This window comes from Canis lupus, chromosome 21, assembly GCF_003254725.2.
Source record: "Canis lupus dingo isolate Sandy chromosome 21, ASM325472v2, whole genome shotgun sequence".
Classification (NCBI taxonomy): domain Eukaryota; kingdom Metazoa; phylum Chordata; class Mammalia; order Carnivora; family Canidae; genus Canis; species Canis lupus.
The window spans coordinates 40,172,859-40,185,777 of record NC_064263.1 but is presented as its reverse complement, the minus strand read 5'-3'; the positions used below and the strand labels follow the sequence as shown (position 1 = coordinate 40,185,777).

Sequence of the window (12,919 nt, the reverse complement as noted above, 5' to 3'; positions counted from 1 at the left end):
AAGGGAAAGCGCCTCCGGATGAAGCTCCTTTTATCATAGGTGGTAGTGATTTGTCCTGAGACAAATTGGTTGGAAAGGGAGGGCCTTGGACAGGTGTGGAAACGTGCGTTCTGGTCTAGGCTGTGTTATGTAACTAGTCACACAATCTGTGGCAGCCCACTTGCCCTCTGTGGCCTTCAGTGTCTTCATCTAAAAAATGAGGATAAAAACTTGCCTTGCCCATCTCCTAGAATTGCTGTGATCAGAGAAGGGAGAAAGCATATAAACCTTTGTGGGTTTTGTTTTGTTAAGATTTTATTTATTTATTCATGAGAGACACACAGAGAGATGAAAAGACACAGGCAGAGGGAGAAGCAGGCTCCCTGCAGTAAACCTGAGGCGGGACTCGATCCAAGGACCCTGGGATCACACCCTGAGCAGAAGCTCAACCACTGAGCCACCCAGGCGTCCCAAACTTTTGTGCTTAAAATCCATTATATAGGGACGCCTGGGTGGCTCAGTGGCTGAGGGTCGGCCTTCGGCTCAGGGCATGATCCTGGTCCCCAAATCGAGTTCCACATTGGGCTCCCTGCGAGGAGCCTGCTTCTCCCTCTGCCTGTCTCTGCCTCTCTCTGTGTCTCTCATGAATAAATAAATACAATCTTTAAAAAAAAAAAAAAAAGAATCCATCATATACTCCATCCAATCAGAATCAGCTCAAATATTAGTAATTGTGCTCGGAGAATCATGTAAAACTTAAAAAGAAAAGGAATCAATTATTTTGTTTTTATTAACTGAAAATTTTGCTAGGATCAGGCCATAGGCTGGGAAAAATTCATGTCTTGTTTTCATCAATCACAGGAGGTATCTACCCAGAATGGAACTGGCACCACATCTGAGCTCTCAGATTCAAATGCTACTTCTTACCCTGTTGAGTACTTTTCCTTAATTGTACAAAATGATATATGTGAAAAAGAATTCTTTAATGCTTGATAGATTGAGGTCAATAATGGTAGTTATTAACCTCAGGAGCACATTAGAATTACCGAGGGAGATTTAAGATCACACCAATGCATTTCTTGGGGTAGGGCCCAGGCTTTTTTCTTTTCCTTTATTTTCTAGATTGATTGATTGATTGATTGATTGATGAGAGAGAGAGAGAGAGAGAAACCATGAGCAGGAGGGGCAGAGGGAGAGGGGATCTCAGACTGCACTGAGCACAGAGCCTGACATGGGGCTCCATCCCAGGACCCTGAGATCATGACCTGTGCTGAAAGCAAGAGTCTGATGCTTAACCAACTGTGCCACCCAGATGCCCTTGGGCTTTTTTCTTTTTAAAGCAACTTGGTAATTTTAATGGGCATAAGGTCTATAGGTACATGAAAGTATGAAATGAAAAAGCTGTAACAGTGCTAATTGATATATAATGTGAACCACAAAGGTGAGCAAATATATGTAACAAAATTTTGTAGTAACCACTATTTTGATAATATATTTGACAAAACTCAATGGCTCAGCAGTTGAGCGTCTGCCTTCAGCTCAGGGCATGATCCTGGAATCTGGGATGGAGTCCCACATCGGGCTCCCTGTGAGAAGCCTGCTTCTCCTTCTGCCTCTCTCTCTGTGTCTCTCAAGAATAAATAAAATCTTAAAAAAACCCCAATACATCCAAAATATTATTTCAACATATAATTAGTACAATTATGAATGAGATATTTTATATGTTTTATAGTAAATCTTCAAAATCTGTTGTATATTTTATACTTAGAACATATATCAATTCAGATAATGCAGTCTAGCCATAGTTCATGGGGCCAATGGCTATTGTTTAGGGTAGTGCAGAGCTGGAATATATAACATAAATATTTTTGCTTATAATTCATTGGATGATGCAGTTGCAAGAATTTCTAAATCTTACCAAGACCTTTAGATGCATGCATTGCTTTCCTTGTTTTTTTTTTTCATTTACAGGCTCAAATTTGAAATAAAGTTGTTATAACATTCACTACCTCTCAGTAAAGCTGTTCAGTTTTTATTATATAGGTTTTATACATACCCATTTTGCATATATTGTTTCATTAAGATTATTCCTTACTTGTTTGTATATTTGCTACTATTATAAGGGAGAAGAGTTCAGTAACTGATTATTGAGCTATTGATTTGTGATATTATCTTGGTCCCAGACTCCCTTATTAATTTTAAGCATTTGGGGTTGTTTTCCACATTTAAAGTATCATGCCATATTATCTGCAAATAAATTAAAATGTTTTATGTCTTTCCCAATACTTAAATGTCTTATTTCTGTTTCAGGTCTTATCGTATTGGCAAAAATTTCTAAAACAGCATTAAATAATAGAATTGCTATAGGTATGCTTGTTTTCCTTTTAATGTTTTCTTATTTTAATGAAAATGTCTTTAAATGTTTCATCGTTAAAGAATGTTTCTTTTTCTTTTTTTCTTAAAGATTTTATTTATTTACTTGAGAAAGAGAATCTGGGAGCACAAGCAGCGGAGAGGGGCAGAGGAGGAGGAGAAGCAAATTCCTCACTGAGGGAGGAGCTCCTGAGATCATGACCTGAGCTGCAGGCAGATGCTTAACAGACTAAGCCACCCAGGGGCGCCCCTGTTGAAGAATGTTTCTATCTGTCTGAGAGAGATGCTCTCAAAAGAAACATTTGGTTACCTGTAATTTTCTACTTCTTTTTAAAAGCTTTTTATTTTGAGATAAATATAGATTCGCAGAATTTTGTAAAGACAGTAGAGAGGTGTCTGTTTACTCTCTACCCAATTCCCCAATGGTTATATCTTATATAATTGCAGGACAATAGCAAAACAGAAAATTGATGTTAGTACAATGTATACTTCTATAGTCATTTTATCCATTTGTGTAGCCACCTCTGCAATCTAGATACAGAACTGTTTGATCACTACAAAGACCTCCCGCATGCCATTCCTTTATGGTCACATCTTTTCTCGCCCCACCACCATCCTTAACCCCTGGCAACCACTAATCAGTTCATCATCCCTATAATTTTTCTTTTAAATTTTGAGAATGTATGGTATCCAAATAATATGTAAATATTTCAAATTGGCTTTTTGAGCATAATGCTTAGAGGTCTATTTAAGTTGTTATAGCAATAGTTTGTTCCTTTTTATTACCAAGAAGTATTCCATGGTACAGATGTACCACAGTTTTATGGATTTTTTTGTTTTGTTTTTTAATACAGAACACTTTAGGAATTTGCATGTCATCCTTGTGCAGGGATCATGCTCATCTCTTTATTGTTGCAATTTTAGTATATGTGCTGTTAAAATGAGCACTGTACCACGGGTTTATTTTTTTTTATTATTTTTTATTTTTATGATACTCACACACACAGAGAGAGAGAGAGAGAGAGAGAGGCAGAGACACAGGCAGAGGGAGAAGCAGGCTCCATGCACCGGGAGCCCGACGTGGGACCCGATCCCGGGTCTCCAGGATCGCGCCCTGGGCCAAAGGCAGGCGCTAAACCGCTGCGCCACCCAGGGATCCCCTGTACCACGGTTTTTTAAACCATTCACCTATTATAGGACATTTTGCTTATTTCCATTTTTTTTTCTATTACAAAAAGCTACTGTGACCAATCATGAGAAAGTATTTATGTGAGCATAGGTTTCATTTCTCTGAGATAAATGTCCAGGAGTAGGATTGCTTGGTCATATGGTAAGTGAATATTTATTTTTTAAATAAACTGCCACAACTATTTCCCAGGATGGCTATAAGATTTCACATCCCCACTAGCAAAGTATGAGAGATATAGTTTCCCTGCATATTCACCAGCATTTGATATTGTCACGATTTTTTATTTTAGATTCATTTTTAAAAAGATTTTATATATTTATTCATGAGAGACAGAGAGAGAGAGAGAGGCAGAGACACAGGCAGAGGGAGAAGCAGGCTCCACACAGGGAGCCTGATGTGGGACTTGATCCCGGGGCTCCAAGATCAGGCCCTGGGCTGAAGGCCACACTAAACCACTGGGCCACTGGGGCTGCCTTTAACTTTGGATTCTAACATAATTTTAAAAATTAGGATGGTTTCATCAAATACATCTTTGGCATTTATTGAGATAATTTCATGGTATCCCTTACTGGCTCTCTTGATGAATTGCATTAATTAATTAATTAATTTAAAAAAGATTTTATTTATTTATTTCAGAGATAGAGCCCAAGCATGAGCAGGGGAAGGGCAGAAGGAGTGGGAGAAGCTGAGCAGGGAGCCCAGTGTGGGGCTGGATCCCAGCACCCCAGGATCACAACCTGATCCAAGGGCTGATGCTTAATCAACTGAGCCATTCAGGGACCCCGATGAATTGCATTATTTTATCCTTAAGTATACATATATTTCGGGATGCCTGGGTGGCTTAGTGATTGAGCATCTGCCTTTGGCTGAGGGAGTGATCCTGGAGTCCCGGGATCGAGTCCCGCATCAGGTTCCCCACAGGGAGCCTGCTTCTCCCTCTGCCTATATCTCTGTCGTTCTCTCTGTGTCTTTCATGAATAAATAAATAAAATCTTTAAAAAAAGTATACATATATATTTTTTTCTTCAATGCTACATTTTACTTTTTGGGGGGAGAGGACAGGAGAGGGGGGAAATGGTCTCACGGGAATCTCCCAGGTGTATGAGATTGGTAATAGAAAGATGGCCAGGCAGATTGGATGGAAGGCCTCCAAGATTCTTTCTTCTGATTTCTATACTCTAATTAAAAATGATATGACATATATGTAAGTGTCTAAAACATGGTATTCAGTAAATGTCTGTTGCCTTTCCTAGCAGGGTTCTCCACAGGTTGTACCTAGGCATCATCGTCCTTCTCCTTTTCAAGAATGAAGCTCACCTGGAAAACTAGAGCATTAAAAGTACAGTAGTTTGGATGATGCATTTGGCTAGCTGGCTCAGTGCAGGGTCTCCCTGTCTCCCTGTCCTCCCCACTCCACTCCGCCAGGAATGGGCTGGAGTAGTTGCCCAAAGCTCCCTAGGCAGCTTTCCCTGGCAGATTCCAAGTGTAGGGCTGTGGGCTGCAATTCTCAGGGCACAATCCTCTCCTTTTGGTGCTGATACTTGTTCAGAGAGACGCAGACATGTGTGCTGATATTGCAGGCTGCCTTCAGGATCTCAACAGCCCTGCTGTGTTCAATCTCTTGGAAACCCACATCATTCACACCTAGGGTTTGGTCTCTATCCTGGAGTCCTGTTCAACGTGAGTCGGAGTTGGGAATCACCTTGGAAATGAAGATACCTTGCTGTTAAATCCCAGCTAAGCTCCACGGGGCTACTTTAGTGTGATGACTGGGGGCAGAAACTGGGTTGACTCATTGGTGTAGTCTTCGTGGCTCCTCTCCTGAGGAGCATCCGTGCCTGGGGATTCTCACAGGCTGGTAGGAAAACTGCCAGGTAGTCATCATAAAGAATCTGGCTGTCCATCTCCAAGGCCATGCAGCAGGCCTCAGACACCTCAGGCTCTGCTCACTGCCAATTCTACATATATGTTTTATTTTTTTATTATTTTTTAAAAATATTGTATTTACTTATTCATTAAATTCACACAGAGGGCAGCCCGGTGGCTCAGCAGTTTAGCGCCGCCTTCAGCCCAGGGTGTGGTCCTGGAGTCCCCGGATCAAGTCCCCTATCAGGCTCCCTGCATGGAGCCTGCTTCTCCCTCTACCTGTGTCTCTGCCTCTCTCTCTCTCTCTCTGTGTGTGTGTCTCTCATGAATAAATAAATAAGTAAATAAATCTAAAAAAGAGAGAGAGAGAGAGAGAGAGAGAGAGAGAGGCAGAGACATAGGCAGAGGGAGAACCAGGCCCCATGCAAGGAGCCTGATGTGGGACTCGATCCTGGGACTCTGGGATCATGACCTGAGCCAAAGGCAGACGCTCAACCACTGAGCCCCCCAGGTGTCCCAAATTCTACATATATGTTTTAAATAGTAAAAATGTCAAACAGTACAAAAAGGAACACAAGGAAAAGTAAATCACTTCCTATCATTATCATGAAACAATCACTTTACCTGTCTCTTGTGTTCTCATCAAGGGACTATATATATTTATGTTTTTATTTATTTATATATTAGTTTCATTGAGATAAAATCGACATATAGTATTGCATGAGTTTAACAAGTACAGTGTGTTGATTTGATACTTAAATATTGTGAAGTGATTACCACAGTAGCATTAGCTAACACCTTCATCACCTCACATAATTACTTGTGTGTGTGTGTGTGTGTGTGTGTGTGTGTGTGTGTGGTGAGAACATTTAAGATCTAGTCTCTTAGCAATTTTCAAGTATATAATACAGTTTTGTTACCTGTAATCACCATGCTGTATATTAGATCCCCAGAACTTAAAACCAGATGTTTGTACACTTAGAAAACATCTCCCCATATCTGCTACCCTCTGGCATCCACCGTTCTATTCTCTGTTTCTAGGAGTTTAGCTATGAATTTAGATTCTGCATATAAGTGACATCACACAGTATTTATTTTCCTCTGACTTATTTCAGCATAATGCTCTCAAGGTCTATCCATGTTGTCACAAGTGGCAGAATTTCCTTCTTCAGCATAGCTGAATAATATTCCTCTATATATACATTAGAGTATAGATATATATGTATATTCTATATATTGTATTTATTCTATCTATCTATCTATCTATCTATCTATCTATCTATCTAATCTATCATCTATCTAATCTATCAATCTTCTCATATACAAATGCCTATATCTATCTATATCTATCTATCTATCTATCTATCTATCTATCTATCTATCTATATGTCTCACGACTTTTTTACCCAGTCATCTGTTGACAAATACTTAGGTTGTTTCCATATCTACGGTAAATAATGCTGCAGTGAACGTGGGAGTGCAGATAGCTCTTTCCTTTGTTATAATTTCCTTTGGACATATACCCAGAAGTGGGATTGCTGGATAATATGGCAGTTCTATTTTTAATTTTTAAAAAAGTTATTTGAGAGAGAGAGTACAAATGGTGGGGGAGGATGGGCAGAGGGAGAGGAAGAGAGTCCCAAACAGATTCCCCACTGAGCACAGAGCCCAACATGGGGTTCAATCTCACGGTCCCAAGATCAGGACTTGAGTTGAAACCAGGAGTTGGATGCCTAACCGAATGCACCATCTAGGTGTCCCTATTTTTAATTTTTTGTGGAAATACTCTACTACTTTCCATAGAAAGGCTGTAGAAATTTACATTCCCCCCCACAGTGTACAGGGTTTCCCTTTTCTTCACATCCTTGCTAATACTGATTAGTTCTTGTCTTTTTGATGACAGTCATTCTGTGTGTGAGGTGATATTTCATGGTGGGTTTGATTTGCATTTTCCTCATGATTAGTGATGTTGAGCATCTTTTTATGTATCTGTTGGCTATTTGTAGAAAAATATCTATTCAGGTCTTTATATATACACACACATATATAATATTCAGGTCTGCTCATTTTTTATTGGATTGTTTTTGGCTATTGACTTGTATGAGTTCCTTATATAGTTGGGATATTAACTGTTTATCAGATATATGATTTAAAAATATTTTCCTTCCATTCTGTAGATTGCCTTTTCATTTTGTTGATTGCTTCTTTTGCTGTGTAGAAGCTTTTAGGTTGATGTAGTCCCACATACTTATTTTTGCTTCTGATGCTTATCCATTTGGTAGCCTTTCTGAAATATCATTGTCAAGACCAATGTCAAGGAGCTTTTTCTCTATGTTCTTTTATCAGAGTTTAGTGGTTTGGGGATTTAAGTCTTTAATCCATTTTAAGTTAATTTTTGTGAGTGGCATAAAATAGGCATCCAATTTCCTTTTTTCTGGATGTGATTATCCAGTTTCCCAACATCATTCATTGAATAAACTATCCTTTCCCCATTGAATATTCTTGGCTTGGGACCACTGGGTGGCTCAATGGTTGAGCGTCTGCCTTTGGTTCAGGATGTGATCCCGGGGTCTTGGGATTGAGTCCCCCATCAGGCTCCCTGTGGGGACTCTGCTTCTCCCTCTGCCTATGTCTCTGCCTCTGTGTGTCTCTCATGAATAAATAAAATATTTTTAAAAGATTTATTTATTTATTTATTCATGATAGAGAGAGAGAGAGAGAGAGGCAGAGACACAGGCAGAGGGAGAAGCAGGCTCCATGCAGGGAGCCTGACGTGGGACTCGATCCCGGGACTCCAGGATCGCGCCCTGGGCCAAAGGCAGGCGCTAAACCGCTGAGCCACCCAGGGATCCCCTTTAAAAAATATTCTTGGCTTATTTTGTCAAATATTAGTTGGCCACATATGTGAGGTTGATTTCTGGGCACTCTATTCTGTTGCATTGGTCTATTTTTATGCAAGTACCCTAATGTTTTGATGAATATAGCTTTGTAGTATAGCTTACAATCTGGGACTTTGCCAGCTTTGTTCTTTTTTCTCAAGATTGCTTTGGCTATTCAGAGTCTTTTGTGGTCTTATATGAATTTTAGGATTGTTTTTACAGTTTCTGTGAAAAATGCCATTGGAACTTCAGTAGGGATTGTACTGAATCTCTAGATGGCCTAGGGTTGTATGGACATTTTAATGACATTAATTCTGATCCATAAACATGGGATATCTTTCCATTTATTTGTGTCTTCTTCAACTTATTTCATTGAAGCCTTATAATTTTCAATGCACAGATCTTTCATCTCCTTGGTATTTCATTGCTTTTGATGCTACTGCAAATGGAGTTGTTTTCTTTGTTTCTTTAGCAGATATTTTGTTGTTATTTTATAGAAATGCAACTGATTTTGTATGTTGATTTTGTATCCTGTAACTGTACTGATTTTATTGATTAGTTCTAATAGGTTTTCTTTGTGGAATCTTTAGGATTTTCTTTTTTTAAAAGGTTTTATTTATTCATTCATGAGAAACACACACACACACACACACACACACACACACACACACACACACAGAGGCAGAGACACAGGCAGAGGGAGAAGCAGGCTCCATGCAGGGAGTCCAACGTGGGACTCGATCCCGGGTCTCCAGGATCACGCCCTGGGCTGAAGGCGGCACTAAACCACTGAGCCACCAGGGCTGCCCTCTTTAGGATTTTCTATGTATAAGACATGTCATCTGCAAAAAAAGAAAATTTTACTTCTTCTTTCCCAATTTGGATGTCTTTTATTTCTTTTTCTTGCCTAGTTGCTCTGGCTAGGACTTCCAGTATTTTATTGAATAGGAGTGGTGAGAGTGCCTACCACTTGTGGGAACCCTTGTCTTGTTTCTGATCTTAGAGGAAAAGCTTTCAACCTTTCACAGTAAAGTATGGTTGTAGCCATAAGTTTGTTGTATATGGTATTTATTTTTTTTTAAGATTTTATTTATTCGCAAGAGACACAATGAGAGAGAGGCAGAGACACAGGCAGAGGGAGGAGAAGCAGGCTCCATGCGGAGAGCCCCACACAGGACTCGATTCCAGGACTCCAGGATCACACCCTGAGCCAAAGGCAGACGCTCAACCACTGAGCCACCCAGGCATCCCATATATGGTCTTTATAATGTGGAGGTATATTCCTGCCGTTCCCAGTTGTTGAGAGTCTTTAATCATGAAAGATGTACTTTGTCAAATGATTTTTATCTTTTGAGATATGGTGTTTATTGTTTTTTCCGTGTCCATTTTATAATTGAGGGAAAATAAAAGTATGCACACACCACATACACACAGAAAATAAGAATTTTCATGTTACGCAAAGATAAATGCTTTGTCAAGATTTTGGTATAGGACTTTCAGTCTTTCCCCCAATATTTCCAGACCTCACCTAGGATCCAACAACTAAGGTATCCAGAACCTTACTCTTGGACTATGGGTGACATTCCTTCTGTTTCTTTACTACCTATGTCTTTCTATTTTTTAAAAAGATTTTATTTAAGCCATCTCTACACCCAACATGAGGCTTGGACTCAAAATCCCAAGATCATGAGTCACATGTTCCACTGACTGAGCCAGCCAGGTGACCCTTTTAATTTAAAAACATTTTTTAAAAAAATTTGAGTGTAGTTGACACACAAACTTACATTGGTTTCAAACATATAAAATAGTGATTCAATAAGTGTATACATTATGCTATGCTCACCATAAGTGCTATGCTCACCACATGTGTAGCTATCATTTGTCACCATACAATGCTATTAAAATATCTTTGGGTCACCTTAAATATCTTTAGGTGCCACCTAAAATATCTTTGGGTGGCACAGTTGGTTAAGTGTCTGACTCTTGGTTTTGGCTCAGGTGGAGATCTCAGGGTTGTGGGATCAAGCCCCATGTCAGGCTCTGCAGAGTCTGCCTGAGACTCTCTTTCCCTTTCCCCTTGTCCCTTCCACTCTGCTCTCTCTTAAATGAACAAACAAACAAACAAACAAACATCTTTGACTGTATTCCCTATGCTGTGACTTTTATTCCCATAACTGGAAGCTAGATCTCCCACTCCCCGTAACCCATTTGCACATCCTCCCATCACCCTCCCCTCTGCCAACCATCAGTTTGTTTGCTGTATTTATAGTTCTGATTCTGCTTTTTGTTTATTCATTTGTTTTGCTTTTTAGATTCCACAAACAAGTGAAATTATATGGTATCTGTCTTTCTCAGCCTGATTTATTTCACTTACAATACCCCCTAGGTCCATCCATGTTGTTGCAAATGGCGTGACCTCATCCCTTTTATGGCTGTGTAATATTCCATGCTATGTGTGTCTGTAATCTCTTCAATGTTTATCTTTTATTCTTTTTATTTATATATACATATAAATATATATAACATATATATTTATCTTTCATTCTATTAATGTGGCATATCACATTTATTGATTTGCATATATTGAGCCACCCTTGTATCCCATAGATAAATCCCACTCAATCATGATATATGATCCTGAATTAGGCTTGCTAATATTTTGCTGAGAAATTTTGCATTTATATTCACCAGGCTATTGGCCTGTGGCTTTCTTATAGTGTTCTTATCTGGCTTTGGTACCAGGGTAATGCTGGCATCTTAAAATGAATTTGGGAGTATTCTCTTCAATCTTTTTTTTTTCTTTTTGAAGAGTTTGACAAGGACTGGTGTTAACTCTTCTTTAAAAGTTTAGTAGAGGGGGGATCCCTGGGTGGCGCAGTGGTTTGGCGCCTGCCTTTGGCCCAGGGCGCGATCCTGGAGACCCGGGATGGAATCCCACATCGGACTCCCGGTGCATGGAGCCTGCTTCTCCCTCTGCCTGTGTCTCTGCCTCTCTCTCTCTCTGTGACTATCATAAATAAATAAACATTTATAAAAAAATAAAAACAAAAGTTTAGTAGAGGGATGCCTTGGTGGCTCAGTGGTTGAGCATCTGCCTTCAGCCCAGGGAGTGATCCTGGAGTCCTCGGATCCAGTCCCACATCAGGGTCTCTGCATGGAGCCTGCTTCTCCCTCTGCCTCTCTCTCACTCTTTCTGTCTCTCATGAATTAACAAATAAAAATAAAAATAAATAAAAGTTTAGTAGAGGGGCAGCCCAGGTGGTTCAGCGGTTTAGTGCCATCTTCAGCCGAGGGCATGATCCTGGAGATCCGGGATCAAGTCCCATGTCAGGCTCCCTGCATGGAGTCTGCTTCTCCCTCTGCCTGTGTCTGTGCTTCTGTCTCTGTGTCTCTCATGAATAAATAAATAAAATCTTTAAAAGTTTAGTAGAATTCACCATCATGGAAACCTTCTGGTCCTAGGCCTTTCATAGTTGGGAGATTTTTGATTACTGATTCAATCTTATTACTTGCTATTAGTCTATTCAGATTTTCTATTTCTTCATGCTTAAGTCTTGGTAGATTGTATGTTTCTAGGAATTTATCATTTCTTCTGGATTATCCAATTTGTTGCCATATAGTTCATAATAGTCTCTTAAGATTTATTGTTTTTGTAGAGTTGTAGTGTCCTCTTTTTCATTTCTAAATTTGAGCCTTTTTTACCTTAGTCTAGGTAAAGATTTGTCAATTTTGTTTATCTTTTCAAAAAAGTAGCTCTTAGTTTCAATGATCTTTTTTTTATTGTTTTTTTTTGGCCTTTATTTCATTTATTTCTGCTTTGATCTTTGTTATTTCCTTCCTCTGCTAAATTTGAACTTAGTTTGCTATTTTGATTTGTTTTTTGACCCATATTTGTTCAGGAGTATATTATCTATTTATTAAAAAAATTTTTTTTAATTGAATAAAGTCTATCCCCAGCATGGGGCTCAGACTCATGACCTGGAGATCAAGAGCTACATGCTCTACTAACAGCCAGCCTGGTGCTCCAGGAGTTTTTGTTTTGTTTTAAGATTTATTTATTTGAGAGAGAGAGAGAGAGAGAGAGAGAGAGAAGGGAAGGGCAGATGGGGAAGGAAAGAGAGAATCTCAAGCAGACTCCCCACTGGTGTGGGGCTCAATCTCATGACCTTGAGATCATGACCATAGCTGAAATCGACCTTTAACTGACTGAGCCACCTAGGCACATCAGGAGTATTTTATTTAATTTCCATATATTTACTAATTTTTCAGCTTTTCTCCTCTTATTGATTTCTAGTTTCACATCATTGGGGTCAGAAAAGATACTTGATATGATTTGAATCTTCTTAAATTTGCTACAACCTGTTTTGTGACTTACCACATGATCTCTTCTGGAGAAGGATCTGTGTGCACTTGACATGAATGTGTGTTCTGCTGCTGTTAGATGGAATGTTCTATAAATATTAGGTCCATTTGGTCTAAAGTATCATTCAAGCTCATAGTTTCATTATTGATTTCCTGTCTGGGTTATCTATCCATTGTTCAAAGCGTGGTATTGAAGTTCCCTGCTATTATTATATTGTCTATTTCTCCCTTCGGATCTGTATTTGCTTAATATACTGAGGTGGTCTAATGT

At 39.3% G+C, this 12,919-nt stretch overlaps 2 long non-coding RNA genes and 1 other non-coding gene across 4 annotated transcripts in view; 1 reads left to right on the top strand and 2 right to left on the bottom strand.

Moving 5' to 3' along the window:
- The window catches only part of LOC112667691 (uncharacterized), a 32,876-nt gene that overhangs the window by 14,546 nt on the left and 5,411 nt on the right, over positions 1-12,919 (bottom strand). The gene's annotated exons all lie outside the window — the stretch shown is intronic.
- LOC125753287 (uncharacterized) lies at positions 2,272-2,736 on the top strand. The gene is made up of 2 exons (XR_007404732.1): positions 2,272-2,346; positions 2,444-2,736. It is a non-coding gene; the product is annotated as an uncharacterized LOC125753287 (long non-coding RNA).
- Positions 3,197-3,300, bottom strand: LOC112668003 (U6 spliceosomal RNA). Its single transcript, XR_003141384.1, has one exon. It is a non-coding gene; the product is annotated as a U6 spliceosomal RNA (small nuclear RNA).